Consider the following 17,241-nt stretch of genomic DNA (forward strand, 5'->3'; position numbering starts at 1 on the left):
TATCAGAATGTCTGCGTTCATGTCCCTGTTAGATTTCCAATTCCTGCTTTCCGCTCCTGCACACCCGAGAGGCAGCAGGTGATGCATCAAGCCAGAGTCCCTGACACCCACACGGGAGACGAGGACTGCCTTCCTGGCTATGGGTGTATGGAGAGTAAACCAGAAAATGGAACTGGTTTTCCTCCCTCCCTCTCTCTGTCTCTCTATAATACACACACAAGCAGACATACCTGCCTTTAATTTTTTTTTTAATTAAGTTTTATTTATTTTATTGGAAAGTCAGATTTACAGAGTGAGGGAGAGATAGAAAGATCTTCCATCTGCTGATTCACTACCCAAATAGATACAATGGTTGGAACTGAGCCGACCTGAAGCCAGCTTCCTCCGGGTCTCTCAACATGTTCAGGGTCCCAAAGCTTTGGCCATCCTCAACTGCTTTCCCAGACCACAAGCAGGGAGCTGGATGGGAAGTGGAGCATCCAGGATGCGAACCAGTACCCATATGAGATCCAAGTGCATGTAAGGCATGGACTTTAACTACTAGGCTACCATGTTGGGTCCTTATCCTTAGCTTTATTAAAAGATATTTATTTCAGACCAGCAGCACGCCTTGTTAAGAGGCGTGATTGTTGGTGCCTGCACAGTAGGCAGCATGTCCAGCTGCATAAGAGGGACATGACAGCCAGCTCATTTGGGTCTGCAGAGGATGTTGAATGCCATGTAAGAAGATGGAGAGCAGAACAGGTTGGACAACTCTCCTGGTCAAGATTTGATAGCAAGTGTCTGGGTGAGTAGATAAACTGGGGTGGACTCCGTCAGTCAATGGACCTTGAAAGACTTTCCTCCGGGCCCGGCGCGGTGGCGCAAGTGGTTAAAGGTCCTCGCCTTGCACGCCCGGGATCCCATATGGGCGCCGGTTCTAATCCCGGCAGCCCTGCTTCCCTTCCAGCTCCCTGCCTGTGGCCTGGGAAAGCAGTCGAGGACAGCCCAAAGCTTTGGGAACCTGCACCCGCGTGGGAGACCTGGAAGAGGCTCCTGGCTTCGGATCGGCATAGTATCGGCCCGTTGCGCTCACTTGGGGAGTGAATCATCGGACGGAAGATCTTCCTCTCTGTCTCTCCTCTCTGTATATCTGCCTTTCCAATAAAAAAATAATAAAAAATAAATCTTAAAAAAAAATAAAAAAAGAAAGACTTTCCTCAACCTTGGAGCAGCAAAACCAACAGCTTCCTGGAAATATCAACATCACCCAAGCAGGCCCAGCATGGTAGCCTAGCAGCTGAAGTCCTCGGCTTGTACACACCAGGATCCCATATGGGTGCCAGTTCTAATCCCAGCAGTCCTGCTTCCTTCCAGCTCTCTGATTATGGCCTGGGAAAGCAGTCAAGAACAGCCAAAGCCTTGGGACCCTGCACCCACATGGGAGATCCAGAAGAGGCTCTGGGCTCCTAACCTTGGATCAGCGCAGCTTTGGCCATTGCGGTTGCTTGGGGAGTGAATCATCGGATGGAAGATCTTTGTCTTTCCTCCTTTCTGTATATCTGACTTTGCAATAAAAACAAAATAAATCTTAAAAAAATAAAAGCTCAAGCAACACCCTCAGAACATTCTCCACGTCAGAGTTTCTAAGATGACATCAGTGGACTGATGTAGTTTGGCAGTGGGGAGCAGCCCTCCTCCCTTGCCCCATCCCCCACGTACAGGAAAAAAGGAAGAAAAGGAAAATTGGAAGCATTTGTCCCACTGCCTAGGCCCTCCCTAACCTATTCCTTGGTCCTCATGGGTATGCATTCTATCAACAATGTAAACAGCAAAAATAAAATAAAATTAAAAAACAGAGGAGCCATCAGAAGTCTGGGAAAACTGACCCCTAGGACAGCTGTTGGGAACCAACACCAGAAGCTGCCACCAGAAGACCCAGCCAGGAGGCCCAGGTGCTGCAGGTGCCAAAATTCCACCCGAGGGCCCAGTGCAGCAGCCTAGTGGCTAAAATCCTTGCCTTGAACGCACTAGGATCCCATATGGGTGCCGGTTCTAATCCCGGCAGCTCCACTTCCCATCCAGCTCCCTGCTTATGGTCTAGGAAAGCAGTCGAGGATGGCCCAAAGCCTTGGGACCCAGCACCCAGTGGGAGACCAGAAAGAAGTTCCTGACTCCTGACTTCGGATCGGCTTAGCAACGGCTGTTGCAGTCACTTGGGAGTGAATCAATGGTTAGAAGATCTTCTTCTCTGTCTCTCCTCCTCTCTGTGTATCTGACTTTGCAATAAAAATACATAAATCTTTTTAAAAAATTCCACCCCACTCTTTGTTGGGCAGTATCAGTGCTGATGTCAGAGGCCACACTGCAAAGTCTCTCCCTGACCCGGTGTTTCCAGGCGGGAATTTCCAAGCTGGGCCAGGCCAAAAGGGTCAGGGACAGTGGCATTGGAGGCGGCCTTACAGCACAGGGACACTGCGGTTGTGGCAACTAACTGAAACGGGATCCTGAGAGGCCAAGTCCTCTTCTCCCGAGGCTGCTCTCTCTGACTCAGGCAGCCCAGGGCCCTGTTTACAACCATAGCTCCAGGTCCCCATGACACCCCATCCCAGCAGGGCCCGGCTGAGATAGCTGCCACCCAGGGAAAGGCACCAGGAGTCAGCTGGGCATGGTCCCAGTTCACTTCTTCCACTAACACTGCAAGAGGGAGGGAGCTGTGTGGCCAGCTGGAAGCCACAGCAGCACACACAGGGCAGCCAGGAACAGGACATTTTCTGAGAGTTGCTGCTTTCCCCTCATCCCATACATGGGAAACTAGGAGACAACTGTTCTTAAGCGTCTGATCTGAAACCAGAGCAGTGTCCCGAAAGGAATGGTTCTACTCCCAGCCAATATGGGGGAAAAGCTTATGTTTCAAAACCAACCAGCCCTGGGTTCAAATCTTGGCTCCAACATACATCAAATGCCAATCAAATGCCAATAAGTACAGAAAATTATTTATCCTTCTGAGCCTTTGTGTCCTTGTTCATAGAAATCCTCTAAGAACTATATAAAATGGTGCATGCTGGGTTTTAGTACAATGTGGGGCACATACTAGATACTAAATAGTTGCCACTACTATAATCAGAAATAAGAAATAGAAAGGGAAAAAAAAGAAATAAAAAACAGAAACTGGGGTCCAGGACAATAGCTTAGTGGTTAAATTCTTGCCTTGCATGTGCTAGGATCCCATACGGGCTCCCGTTCATGTACCAGCTGCTCCAGTTTCCTTCTAGCTCCCTGCTTGTGGTCTTGGAAAGCAGAGGAGGATGGCCCAAAGCCTTAGGACCCTGAACCCACGTGGGAGACCTGGAAGAAGCTCCTGGCTCCTGACTTGAAATTGGCAGTCCTGGCCATTGTGGCTGCTTGGGGAGTGAATCATCAGATGGAAAAATCTTCCTCTCTGTCTCTCCTCCTCTCTGTATATCTGACTTTCCAATAAAAATAAAATAAATCTTAAAAAGAAAACTTAAAAAATTCCAGAACAAACAAAAATGCCAAATTGCAGGATACAAGGTTAAATACAATTATAAATTATATTTCTTTTCTTGTAATGAAATTCTAGAAGATGAAAGTTCCAGGAGTAGGTTTTGTGGTACAGAGAGTTAAGCCACTGGTTGGGGTGCCCACATTCTATATCAGAGTGCTGGTTGGAGTCCTGACGACCCCACTTCTGACCCAGTTTCCTGCTGATGCACCTACAAGGCAGAAGGCGATGGTCTGAGTACTTGGGTCCCATCACCCATATAGGAAGCCTTGATGAAGTTCCTGGCTCCTGGCTTCACCCTGGCCCAGCCCTTACTGTTGTGGAAATTTGGAGAATGAACTGGCAGACAAAAGATTTCTGATATTCTCTCTCATTAAGTATTTAGGGCTGCCTTTAACTTAAAAATATATATATATATACATACATACATGTATATATACATATATATGTAAATATATATGGCATAAATATATATATGACATAAATTAAAGCCTAAATAAACGGAAGGTATACAACACCCATGGATTGGAAGATCTGTTATTAGAGGCAGTTACCACTGGACCTATCTGTAGATTCACCATGATCTCAAGGTTTACCTGGCACTTCTGTAGAAACTGAAAAACTGACTCAAAAATTTATAAAGACAGGTAAAAAAAATCTAGAATAAGCAAAACAAGTTCTTTTTAAGATTTATTTTTATTTGAAAGGCAGATTTACAGAGAGAAGGAGAGACAGAGAAGCAAAGATTTTCCATCCACTGATTCACTTCCCAAATGGCCACAACAGCTGCAGCTGAGCCAATCCAAAGCCAGGAGCCAGGAGCTTCTTCCAGGTTCGTGCAGGATTGTCATCCTCCACTGCCTTCCCAGGCCACAAGCAGGGAGTTGGATGGGAAGTGGAGCAGCCGGGACATGAACTAGTTGTTTATATAGACTGCTGCCACTTGAAGGGGGAAGATTCTCCACATGAGCCATCCTCCATCCTCTGGCTCACCCCCAAATGGTTGGGGCTAAGGGAACTAAAACAAGGAGTCTAGGGTTTCTTTTGGGTCTCCCATATTGGTGTAGGAACCCAAGGATTTGGCCCATTTTCCACTGTTTTTCCAGGCCATAAGCAGGTAGCTAGATCAGAAGCGGAACAGCTCAAACACGAACTAGTGTTTATATGGGATCCTGGTGCCACAGGCAGAAATGGCCTACTGTACCCAACACCAGCCCTGGCAAAACTATTTTGTAAAAAAAAAAAAAAGCAAAAAGAACCTGCAGTGCCTTATCTCAGAGTTAATATAAGTGGTTCTAGGGGCAGGCATTTTGCATACCAGCTAGGACGCTGTGGGGACACCCACATACCATAGCAGAGTGTGAGGCTGTGGGCCTAAGCTCTGCTTCTGATTCTAGCTTCCTACCGTTGGTTAATCTGCAAGGCTGAAGTGATGACTCAATATCTGACAGGCATTTGGAGAACCAACCATAAGCTGAAACATTTGTTTCTGTCTCTCCAGCTGCTTTTAAAAAGTGGTACTAAAGGGCCCGGCGGCATGGCCTAGTGGCTAATGTCCTCACCTTGAACGTGCCAGGATCCCATATGGGCGCTGGTTCTAATCCTGGCAGCTCCACTTCCCATCCAGCTCTCTGCTTGTGGCCTGGGAAAGCAGTCAAGGACGGCCCAAAGCCTTGGGACCCTGCACCCCCATGGGAGACCCGGAAGAGTTTCTGGTTTTCGCGGCTTCGGATCGGCATAGCACCGGCCATCACGCTCACTTGGGGAATGAATCATTGGACGGAAGATCTTCCTCTCTGTCCCTCCTCCTCTCTGTATATCTGACTTTGTAATAAAATAAATAAATCTTAAAAAAAAAAAGTGGTACTAAAATAAGGAGAGACATACAATAAACCAATAGGAAGAAAAAGGAAGTCCAAAACTAGATTCACAATGTGACCTTTACCTCATACTATACACAAAAATTAACCCCAAAGAGATCGGTGTATTAAAATATGCTAGGGCCCGGTACAACGGCTCAATTGGCAAATCCTTCATCTCCGAGTACGGGGATCCTATATGGGCGCAGGTTCATGTCTCAGCTGCTTCTCTGCTTTTCCAGCTCCCAGCTTATGGCCTGGGAAGCCAGCAGAGAATGACTCAAAGCCTTAGCACTTTGTGCCTGTGTGGGAGACCCTGGCTCCTGGCTCCTGGCTTCAGATCAGCTCAGCTTTGGCCACTGAGGCCATTTGGGGAATCAGTGGATGGAGGATCTCAGTCTCTCCTTCTCTTCATAAAAATCTGACTTCCCAACTAAAATTAATAAATCTTAAAAGCATAAAATTTCTGGAAGTACAACAAGGAAAATATACCTTGTGATAAGCAAAAATTTCCTAGAACACAAAGAACATGAACCATAAGACAACTGATAATTAAAAATTTTTACAATTCAAGCAGCATTATGGTACAATTGGTTCAACTGCTGCTTTCAATGCCTGTATCCCATATCAGAGAACAAGCCAAGTCCCAGCTCTCCACTTTGCACCCAGCTTCCTGCTACAGTGTCTGGGAAGGCAGCAAAAGATGGCCCAGCTACTTGGGTTCCTGCCACCCATGGAGAAGGCCAGGATGAAGTTACTCACTCTGAATTTGGCCTACCCCAGCTCTGGAGGTTTTGGTCATGTGAAGAAAAATCAGTGGATGCAAGCTCCCTCTCTGTTTCTTAAAAATATTTCCACAAGGGCCAGGAGTGATGTCTCTATTGACTAATCCACCTCTCACAATTGTCAGGATCCCACATGGACACCAGCTCATGCCTGGCTGCTCCATTTCCCATCCAGCTCTCTGGGAAGCAGTGGAGGATGGCCCAAGTGCTTGGGACTCTGTACCCATATTGTTGACCTGGAAGAAACTCACAGCTGTTGGCTTTGGAAGGGCTCAGCTCTGACCACTGCAGCCACTTGAGGAGTGAACCAGTGGATGGAAGACATTGTCTCTCCTCCTCTGTCTGCATATCTGACTTTCCAATATAAATAAATAAATAGCCAACTAAAAAAAGTCTAAATGCCCATTCAGAGGAGAACAAATAAAGAACTGTGGTATTCCCATATCATGGAATTCTACCCAGAAATAAGACCAAATGAAACCTATTTATTTATTTAAAAGGCAAAGTTGCAGAGAGAAAGAGCGGTCTTCCATGTGTTGGTTCACTCCCAAAATGACCACAACAGCCAGGGCTGAGCCAGTCTCAAGTCAGGAGCTTCTTCTGTGTATCTCGCATGGACGAGAGGGTCCCAAGCACTTGGGCCATCCTCTGCTGCTTTCCCAGGTGCAATAGCACCTGGATCAGAAGTAGAGCTGGATCAAAAGCCAAGCAGCAGGGACTCCAACCAATGCCCACAAAGGTTGCTGGGGACTTTACTTGCTATGCCACAACACCGGCCCTCCACTCCCCAAATGAAATTCTAATACACACTACAGTATGGTGGATCTTGAAAGCATGTAGAAAGGTCTCAGGCTTAAACCAGTACACGGAAAATGATTCTGTGCACATTAAATTTAGAACAAGAGAAGCTGATCTACAAAAACAGTAAGCCAATCAATGGTTGCCTGCAGCCAGAAACGACTGCCAAGGGCACAGCGATGCAGTGCTCAATAGCTGGATTCTGAATGATGCTTCGATGCACAGATTTGCCAACATTTTTCAAACTATATCTTCAAATAGATGCATCTTATTCTGTATGAATTTTGTCTCAGTAGGCATGAACTTTCAAAAGTAAGGTGGAATCTAAGATCCAATTAAATCAGCTACAATAACTTCTAAAATATCTAACCCATGCTCTATTTGGAGGGTACAAAAGAGAGGATGAGCACCTACTCTATAACTAAGCTAGACAAAACTGCAGATGTTTAAGCAATGTCCTGCTTTCAGAGAGTATAAACTAATGGTCTCTTCCCTTAATGGACATCCTATGATGCTGAGCTTTATGCTTAAGAAAACTCGAGGAGCCACAGCTGTGATATAGCAGGTTAAGCTCTGCAGTGTCAGCATCCCAAATGGATGCTAGTGTGAATTCCAGCTGCTAGATATCTGGTCCAGCTCCCTTCTGATATACCTAGAAAAGCGGAAGAAGTTGGTCCAAGTGTTTGTGTCTCTGCACCCACAAGGCAGACATCAACAGAGACTCCTGGCTTCATATTAGCTCTTTCAGCTTTTGCTACCACCACCATTTTGGGAAGTGAAAAACCAGATGGAGGATCTCTGTCTCTTCCTCTCTCTGTGTAACTCTGCCTTTCAAATAAATTAATGTTTATTTATTTATTTACTTATTTATTTTCATTGGAAACGTGGATATACAGAGAGGAGGAGAGACAGAGAAGAAGATCCTCCGACTGATGGTTCAATCCCCAAGAGGCCACAACAGCTAGAGTTGAGCCAATCTGAAGCCAGGAGTCTCTTCTGGGTCTCCCATATGGGTGCAGGGTCCCAAGGCTTTGGGCCATCCTCGACTGCCTTCCCAGGCCACAAGCAGGGAGCTGGATAGGAAGTGGGGCCGCCGGGATTAGAACTGGCATCCATATGGGATCCCAGCACATACAAGGCAAGGACCCAGAGAGAGGCCCTGAGCAGTTACTCAGTCTCCTGAGTACCTGAGTATACTATGGCATTGTAAGAGAGCAAAGGCCAAATCAGAGGCAAAAGGAAAAGAAGCCATCAACAGGGGTAGGCATGTGACGCAGAGGTTACAGGGCGGGCTGAGATGCCCACATCCGAGGGTGGAGTGCCTGACTTTGGGTCCCATTTCTAACTCCAGGTCCCTGCTAATGCACCCTGGGCGGCAATAGTTGACGGCTCGAGTACTTGTGTTCCTGCCACCCACATAGGAGACCCAGATGGAGTTCTGAGGTGCTCGCTTTGGTCTTACTAGAGTAGGAAGAAAATGATGATAATGTTGGTCTGCCATGATGACAAAAGGAATGAACGCAAAGAGATAGAGGCTTCCTGTTGCCAGGTTTAAAACTGAGGTCCAGAAACACTCTCTAGGCACTCAGGGCTCAGGCTGAAAGCAAGATCAGGAGCTGGCTGGCTTTCTGATCCCTTCCAACACAGTCCTCATTAGGTGGGCTTGCATTCTGGCCATAGTCAACACACCAAAAACACCATTTGATGGGTCTGTCTCCAGTTGAACTGACTGACAGGTTGATGTCAAACAGCAAGCAGTTTCCAATAGCAAGGGTCAGGGTTTTACCCTTGGTGGGGTTCTCCTCAATATGCTATCGATGACTCGGGTGAGGAAACAGATGATATGCTAATCAAATTCTTGGAAAGCATAAACCTGGAGAGCAGATCAAATTCAATATCCAAGAAGATCTCAAGGATATATCGAAGGGCCAAGTCTAAGAGGTTCAATTTAGCTGGGAAAAAAAAATATTGAGCCCTGCACTTACATCCAAAAACAGTGCATACAATTATCACAAAGGGCTTAATTAAATGCAGCTTCAGTAGTCATCAGTAAACAAGGCCCAGGACCAGGGCGAAGATGCTATAAGGGGCAGACTGGGCAGTCTCATTGTAAGTTAAGTACAACTGTTTGTTTTATACGGGGCAGGGGTGGCATTTAGTTTAGTCTAGCAGTTAAGTTGCTGCTTAAGATTCCCAACCCCCATATCCAAGTGTCTTGCCTAGATTCCCAGCTCTGAGTGCTGACTCCAGCCTCCTACTGATGCAGACCCTGCAAGGCAGTAGTGCCAGCTCAAGGAACTGGCATCCTGTCAGGCATGTGGGACACCTGATTCGAGAACCAGGCTCCTGGCTTTAGCTCCCTAGGTTGTGCAGGCATCTGGGGAGTGGAACAGGACATGGGAGTTCCAGCTCCTCTCTCTCTTATTAATTTATTAAAAAATATATACTTCTTTGTGAAGCAATGGGCTCCTCACCATGAGAGAAAAGTAAACGGAAGTTGGGGATTGCAGAGATAATAAATACGCCTGGCAGATGGTAATAAAAGAGGTAACTCTGCTTTCTTCTAACACTGAGAGGCCTCGGAGATCCAGTAGCTTCTGCAATGAAAACATGCTCAACTCTCCTCATAAAAGACACTCAGATTAGATGACCACAAGAAAACAAAACTGGAAGACTCGCCGCCTGATGTCAGGGCTCTCAGTAATCATGGTGCTGTGGTACTGGCCAGGTATCAGAGTCCAGAAATAGATCTGTACGGGAACAGCCCATCTACTTGAGAAGGCAATCCAGGGCAAGTCCGAGCAGAAAGGACAAAATACTGCAACAAATGGTGCTGGGACAACCAAGTATGAAGATATGAAAAGTAACAATCATAACAATCTTGGAAATAGAGCTTGTACCAAATAAAAAATGAACACAAAATGGAGCTCAGATCTAAACATAAAACTGAAACTGTAAAACTCCTGGTTGGGAGGGCTGGTACGGTAGCCTAGCGGCTAAAGTCCTTGGCTTGCACGTGCCAGGATCCCATATGGGTGCCAGTTCATGTCCCGGCAGCCCCACTTCCCATACAGCTCCCTCGTTATGGTCTGGGAAAGCAGTCAAAAACGGTCCAAACCCTTGGGACCTGCACCCGCATGGGACAACCGGAAGAGGCCCCAGGCTCCTGGCTTTGGATCAGCACAGCTCCAGCAGTTGCGGTGGCTTGGGGAGTGAATCATCAGACGGAAGTTCTTCCTCTCTGTATCTCCTCCTCTCTATATATCTGACTTTCCAATAAAAATAAAATAAATTCTTTTTTAAAAAACTCCTGGGAGAGATGGGGGAAAATTCTGTGACCTTGGGATATACTTTTTGGATATAATAACAAAAGCTTAATCCACAAAAGAAAAGAAAAATCTTGCACAGGAACTGAGTAACTGGGGCTAGGGAAAATTCTTTTTTAAAATGCTTTTTAAAAAAGATTTATCTAGGGGCCCAGCACAATAACATAGCGGTTAAAGTCCTTGAATGCACTGGGATCCCATATGGGTGCCAGTTCTAATCCTGGCAGCTCCACTTCCCATCCAGCTCCCTGCTTGTGGCCTGGGAAAGCAGTCGAGGATGGCCCAAAGCCTTGAGACTCTGCACCCACGTGGGAGACCCGGAAGAGTTCCTGGCTTTGGATTGGCTCAGCTCAAGCTGTTGCAGTTGCTTGGGGAGTGAACCATCGGATGAAAGATCTTCCTCTCTGTCTCTCCTCTCTGTACATCTGTCTTTCCAATAAAAATAGATAAATCTTTTTAAAATAAAATCTATTTTTATTTGAGAGGTTTATTTTACAGAGAAGAAGAGACAAAGAGAGAGATCTGCCATCCACTGGTTCATCCCCAAACGGCCATAATGGCTGGAGCTCAGACAATCTGAAGCCAGAAGCCAGGAGCTTCTTCTGGGTCTCCCAGGCAGGCAGATACAGGGGCCCAAGGACTTGATCTATCCTCTACTGCCTTCCCAAGCCACAAGCAAGGAGCTGTATGGGAAGTAGAACAGTTGGGATATGAATTTCAGTGTTTGCACACAGAGGATTAGCCTGGCATACTACTGTGCCAGTCCCAGAAATACTAAATACACTTTGTACTTTTGCCTTTTGGTTGAAAGATTGAGTTAGTTATTAGTTAGTTAGTTAGCTAGTTGAAAGGCAGAATGGCAGAGGGAGTGGGAGAATCAGAGACATTCCATGCATTTGTTGACTCCCTCCAAATGGCCAGAGCCACTCAAGGCTGAAGCCAGGAGCCAGGATCTCTATTGGGGTCTTTGATGAAGTGACAAAGGGCCACATACTTAGGCCATCCTCTGCTGCCTTCTCAGGCACACTAACAGCGAGCTAGATTGGAAGTAGAGTACACAGGACTTGAACCAACACTTTGATATGGGATGCTGGTATTGACAGTAGCAGCTTAACCTGTGCTGGATGACGGGTTGTTTTTTTTCTCTGGGTATCTCAAGTAAATAAATAAACAAAATTTTTAAATGTTAAATTTTATGTATATTTTAACACATTTCAAAAACAAAAGAAAACCAGCAACTTCTACCTGCATTTCCTCTGAGATCTTACTATGCAATATTCACCCTGTGGATTGGTGAAGTTTGCGCTGCTCCTCAACTCTCCCCACAGTGCGTATTCGAGTGTTTCCCCAGAACTCTCTGCTCATCTCCTCCGGATCCTCCGGATCCTCCGTCTCCTCCGAGGAAAAGCAGCAGCACACATCTCCTCCTCCCAAGGAGCCCAAGTCACAGAAGCCGGGTTCACACAACTTCACGTATCTCCCACACACCACTGGGAGCCCTGGTGGCTCTCCCTTCTGGAGGCATCCCTCGGCCACCATCCCTTCCAGGTCTCTGGAGCTAGTGCAGCTCAGTCAGTGTGGGATCTGCCCAGCCCGATCCAGGCAGACCCAGGCACTTCCATCTGGCCCTGCTGCTGTGTGCTGCGCCATGTGACCCACACTGTTTACTACCAGCTCAGCAGCCGCAGGCAAAGCTCATGATTACACAAACCCCTGGTCCCCAAGCCACACATTCTGGCAGGCGGGTCTGTTCTGAGTGAAAAACATTCCTGCTTCCGCCTGGGCTACACTTTGCCTCACCTGGGCTGTTGTCAGCAGATCCAGGGCTGCTAGGAAACTGGGGTTGGAACTGACAAAGCAGCAAAATGACAAATGTTGTCACTTGTTTACTAGTAGGAGCCAAGCCTGGCGCAGAGCTTTCTCACTTCTATGCCAGGAGCTGCTCAAACGGACTCACCTGCGTGGGTTAAACAATTCTGTGGGTGTGGATTGTGTTTTGTTTTGTTCCCTCCCAGTAGAAAGTGTTTGCTGGGCCTTACTAAGGGAACGAGCACAATAGAGGAACTCCATGCTCCATGTCTCACTGGTTCTACAGGAGTTAAGATTTCCCAAAGGCAGCGTCCACCCTAGGGGCTGGCACTCCGACGCAACTTCCCAAAATAGCAGTGTGAAGGGCTTTCTGTTTTCTTCTATCCCGCTGCCCAGCCCTTGCCCTCTCGGCCTAATCTGTGGAGGGCCACTCACCACAAACAAGGGGCATGGGAAGGGTGCAGCTGGCAGTGGGGATGCCAGGGCACTTAGCTTCCAGTTATTCAGGGATGAAGTATCAAGGCGGTGCTTTGTACCAGCTTTTACCCTCCCTGGTCATGGCACACTCCTCCACAGAACCCACCAGTGTCCCTGTTTGCAGCTCCGATGGAGAGACCGGGGCAGCATGGAAACCTGAACTAACCCAGCAGTTAGTGGAAGGCCTGCAGAGCGCGGCTTTTCTCTGAATATATTACCTCTGCTCCAGGGTTAGCATCGTCCACCCTGTAATATATTCTGATCTTAACAGTGATTTTCAAACTTTTCTTTCCATGGAGCCTTTTTTCTTTGACTCTGGGAGAATGCATCTTACTGCAACCACAACTTTCAGAAATGTCTCAGCTACCTCTTTAGAGCATGAAGATTGGCTCTTCCTTTGCCAAGCGGCCATAAAGAGATGCCACAATGGTAGTTCTTTCTTTAGTGGTTCTCGACATTTTTCTGCCTCCATTCAGTTCTTGGACCCAGAACATTCCCATCAATAATAACCCTAATGGCATTGTGAGGGTTCCAAAAACCCAGGAAGAGGTTCACCTTTCTGCTGACTTAGCCCCATACAATCCCCATGCCCAGCCTCCACCCCCTCAACTAATTAGCAAAAACAAAAACAACAGCAACAACAACAACAAAACTCACTAATACAAGGAATCAGGGCTGGTGCTGGAGTAGAAGTTGGAGCACTTGGGACGGCCACATCCCATATAGTACGCATGAATCTGAGCCCCCAGCTCGGCTCCCAACACTGGGGCAACAAGTAGTCAGTTCAAGTGCTTCGTCCCTGACACCCCTGTGGGGCCCCGTTTTGTGTCCCAGGTTCTGGCCTTAGCCCACCCAGGCATCTGGGGAGACAACCAGTGGTCAGAAAATCTGTCTTTAAAACAATAAAAATAAATTTTTTACAAAGATTTTTTGTTTATTTGAAAGGTGGTGTTAGAGAGAGAGAGACATCTTCCATGCACTGGCTCACTCCCCCTAAATAACTCCAATGGACAGGGCTATGCCAAGCTGGAGCCAGGAGCCCAGAGCTGCTTCTGGGTCTCCCATGTGGGTGCAGGAGCCCAGCTGCTTGGGTCTCCTGCCGCTTTCCCAGGCACATTCGCAGGGAGCTGGATTTGAAGTAGAGCAACCAGGTTTTGAACCAGGGTCTATATGGGATGTTGGTGTCACAGGTGGCAGCTTCTCTTGCTATGCCACAGTGCCAACCCCCAAAAACATATTTTTAAAAAAGAAATCAGGGCCCGGCATGATAGCGTAATGGTTAAGGTCCTCGCCTTGAACGCACCAGGATCCCATATGGGCGCCAGTTCTATTCCTGGCAGCTCCACTTCCCATCCAGCTCCGTGCTTCTGGTCTGGGAAAGCAGTCCAGGACAGCCCAAAGCCTTGGGACCCTGCACCCACATGGGAGACTCAGAGGAGGTTCCTGGCTCCTGGATTCGGATTGGCGCAGCACTGGCCGTTGCAGTCACTTGGGGAGTGAATCATCGGATGGAAGATCTTCCTCTCTGTCTCTCTTCTCCGTACATCTGCCTTTCCAATAAAATAAATAAATCTTAAAAAAAAAAAAAAAAGAAATCAGCCAGTGAACTATCTAGTGGTTACTTAAAATGATGAATGTGAACAAGCATAAAGAACCTAGTAAGTACACAGCTGAGAGAGGCTCACAGGGACTCCCTGCTATGTAATCAGTGATTAGCCCCTCAAATCTCTGGCATACACTGGGGTGCAGCTTGAGGGAGGGGGACAACAGCTTCCTGGCCCTGACTGCAAGGGGGCAGAGAGATCACATGAGCTCTGACCAGAGTTCACGGGGCAGTATCAAGGTCTGGTTCAAGTTAGGGAGGGAGGCCTGTGATCTTGCTCTATGGGGGGAGTTATACTAATTTTATTTTCCAGGGTCCTGGGAGGGTAGCTGCTCAGTAACACTGCCTTGGACCTGGCTATCACAGTTTGCAACGTTGCCAGCAATCCCAGGTCCACCACAGCCTGGTGCCCGACCTTGCGTGGTGGGAGAAGTCAGAGGTGGGAGTCAAACCCAGCCTCTTCCTCCTGGAACTCCCTTGAGGAAGTGGTTAGATCTTCCCTGCAGCCAGGGCTGGCACAGCAATCACAAGCCAAGGGTGTACTGGCCTGGTGGGAGTGACATCAGACCCACAGGCTTCCATGCCAGGCCACTGGAGACCCGTGACTGTGTGGGTGCTGACTGCAACAGTCGGTCGGGCAGCTGAACGTTGAGGCTGAGTGAAAATCTAAACTACTGAAGTCACTTGTGTGGGCCTGGGGGGGGGCAGTGCCAGGTCTCCCGAGTACCTGGGCTCAACTCCCTGCTGACTTCTCTGTTCCAGCTTTCTGCTCATGCTGCCTTACCTCAAAAACAGCCCACCATCTGTAAGCCCACGCCAAGCCTTCTTGTTTCAGCCCTCTGGCCATAATGAACATTTGGGGGCTGGGTCAGCAGATGGAAGATCTCTCCTTCCTGCCCCCTGTCACTCTGCCTTTCCAATAAATAAATATATGTTTTGTTTAAAAAGAGAGACTTTATTATTTTTTATTGGAAAGCCAGATATACAGAAAGGAGAGACAAAGATCTCTCACCTGCTGGTTCACTCCCCAAGTGGCTAATCCAAAGCCAGGAACTAGGAGCTTCTTCCAGGTCTCCCCTGCCAGTGCAGGGTCCCAAGGCCTTGGGCTGTCCCCTACTGCTTTCCCAGGCCACAAGCAGGAAGCTGGATGGGAGGCAGAACAGTTGGCACATAGACCAACACCCATATGATATCCCAGCTCATGCAAGGTGAGGATTTTAGGCACTATGCTATCACGCTCGGCCCTAAATCTTTTATTTTTTATGATTTACAGTACCACCAGTAGAGGAAGGCTCAAAATCTTAGGCCTGGGAGACTCAGAAGAAGGTCCTGGCTCCTGACTTCACACAGGCTCAGTTCCAGCCACTGCTGCCAGTTGAGGAGTGAACCAGCGGACAAGAGATCTTTCCCTTCTTTGTAGATCTGCCTTTCCAATAAAAATAAGTAAATCTTAAAAAAAAAAAAAAAAAGATTTATTCTCCCTCCCTATCTCTTAGAAAACATACCAAACAGCTTCACTGCCACCAAAGCTCGGCATTTTGGATCGAGCAAGAGAAAAAAAAAAAACCTGACACCAGAAGGAAAGCAGAATCCACATCAAGAACAATTATCACCTCCCCCTTGTCCCTTCACACACACATACCGTAATGAGACACAGAAACACTGGCCAGAGGGTGGGATTAGCAGCACGTGACGGCGGCACTGCACGCGCCAAAGAGTGGCTCCACACCAATGAACGGAGAGGGCTGTGCTGGCACCTGCGGGCAGTGGGCACAGCCGCCAGGGACTCCCACCCAGGCAGGGGACGGTGAGACCCGGCAGGAGGGGTGTGTGCACAGAACTCCGCTTACAGAAGTTTTACAGAGATTCTAGAAAGATGGGACTTAAAAAGAAAAAATAATAATAAAGAATGATAGGTGTCAAACTGCGTCCTCTCTCGCTGCCCCCGGCCCAGGACAGGATGGCGGGTGCGCGCGGGGCAACGGTCTCCATTCGGACCGCCAGCACCACCCCAGCACACCTGGGCCAGGGCCGGGCCCCGCTGGCCGGACAGGGATTCTTATGTTGGCGGGAGGCATTAATTCTGACAAGAGACCCTCAAGGGACCAAGCCAGAGCCGAGAGCAGGAGTCCATGACCGTCGCGGAAGGAAATGGCCAAGGGCGGCAGGCAAGAGCCTCGACGCCCCAAAAGAACTTGAGATCCCCTGAGGTCATTCTCTGAAGACCCCAGACTCGCCTCGCCTCGGCCAAAAACCGAGCCCACGCCCCCTTTGTTCCCCACTTTCATGATACTGGCATTCTCGTACTTACCAGAGCTCAGGGGCTCGAGTTCCTCGCCCGCGTCCTGTCCCCTCCCAGCCCCCTCCTCACTTCACGTCCCCTCCTCCAGGGGCCGCAGCCATGTCCGTTACTGGCAATTCTAAGGCTGCTCGCTTCCCTTCCTAGACAACAGATACGCCAGCCAACAAGCTAAAGTCCTAGGCGCCTATTGGCTAGAATACGAAGTACGTGGGGAATCCCGATTTTCTATTGGCTTGGCGGCGCGCTAGGCTGTAGCTGCAACCGCCCCTCTGGAAGCCTGGCGGAATTATGTGCTGAGAGATAGGGGCGGGAGGGAGGGGAGCCCACAGTCGCTGTCCATTCTTGGACACCGGCCTTGGTCGCTTAAGGCTGACGAGGCCGTAAGACTAGAAACCAGGACACAGCTTTGTCTCTGATTAGTTTTCCTACAGACTGTTGCTGAAGAGATGAACAGACAATACCCTTCCTTTTCAAAACGAGCCCTTTCTTTACGGGTTGCCCCGTGTCTTTCTTTTTTCTAAGCTCCTTTGTTGTGGGTGAGAATGGCTTGCTCGGAGAGACCATAGAGAAAGTCCCTCAGGACTAATGTTGCTTGCAAACCAGAGCTAGAAAATGTAAGGCAATCCTGCCGTTTCCACCAAGGGAAAAAAACAAACTTAAAAAAAAAATTCTGGATAATTAGAGAAGTCTCCTGGGAGACCTCTCTTGGGAAAATGGAGCCAGTCTGTGTCAGTATTTACTTCTGTTTTCCCAGAGATCTATGTCCAGAGGATTTTT

General features: G+C 48.0%; 1 protein-coding gene across 1 annotated transcript in view; it reads right to left on the minus strand.

Moving 5' to 3' along the window:
* Positions 1-16,563, minus strand: part of TMEM94 (transmembrane protein 94) — a 42,325-nt gene extending 25,762 nt beyond the window's left edge. The window contains exon 1 of the mRNA XM_040989678.1: positions 16,474-16,563. The gene's annotated coding sequence lies outside the window, so the exon portion shown is untranslated. The remainder of the gene's footprint in view (positions 1-16,473) is intronic.
* Between the last annotated feature and the right edge of the window lie 678 nt (positions 16,564-17,241).

This window comes from Ochotona curzoniae, unplaced genomic scaffold (genome assembly GCF_017591425.1).
Source record: "Ochotona curzoniae isolate NIBS_2020 unplaced genomic scaffold, NIBS_Ocur_1.0 contig_523, whole genome shotgun sequence".
Lineage (NCBI taxonomy): Eukaryota > Metazoa > Chordata > Mammalia > Lagomorpha > Ochotonidae > Ochotona > Ochotona curzoniae.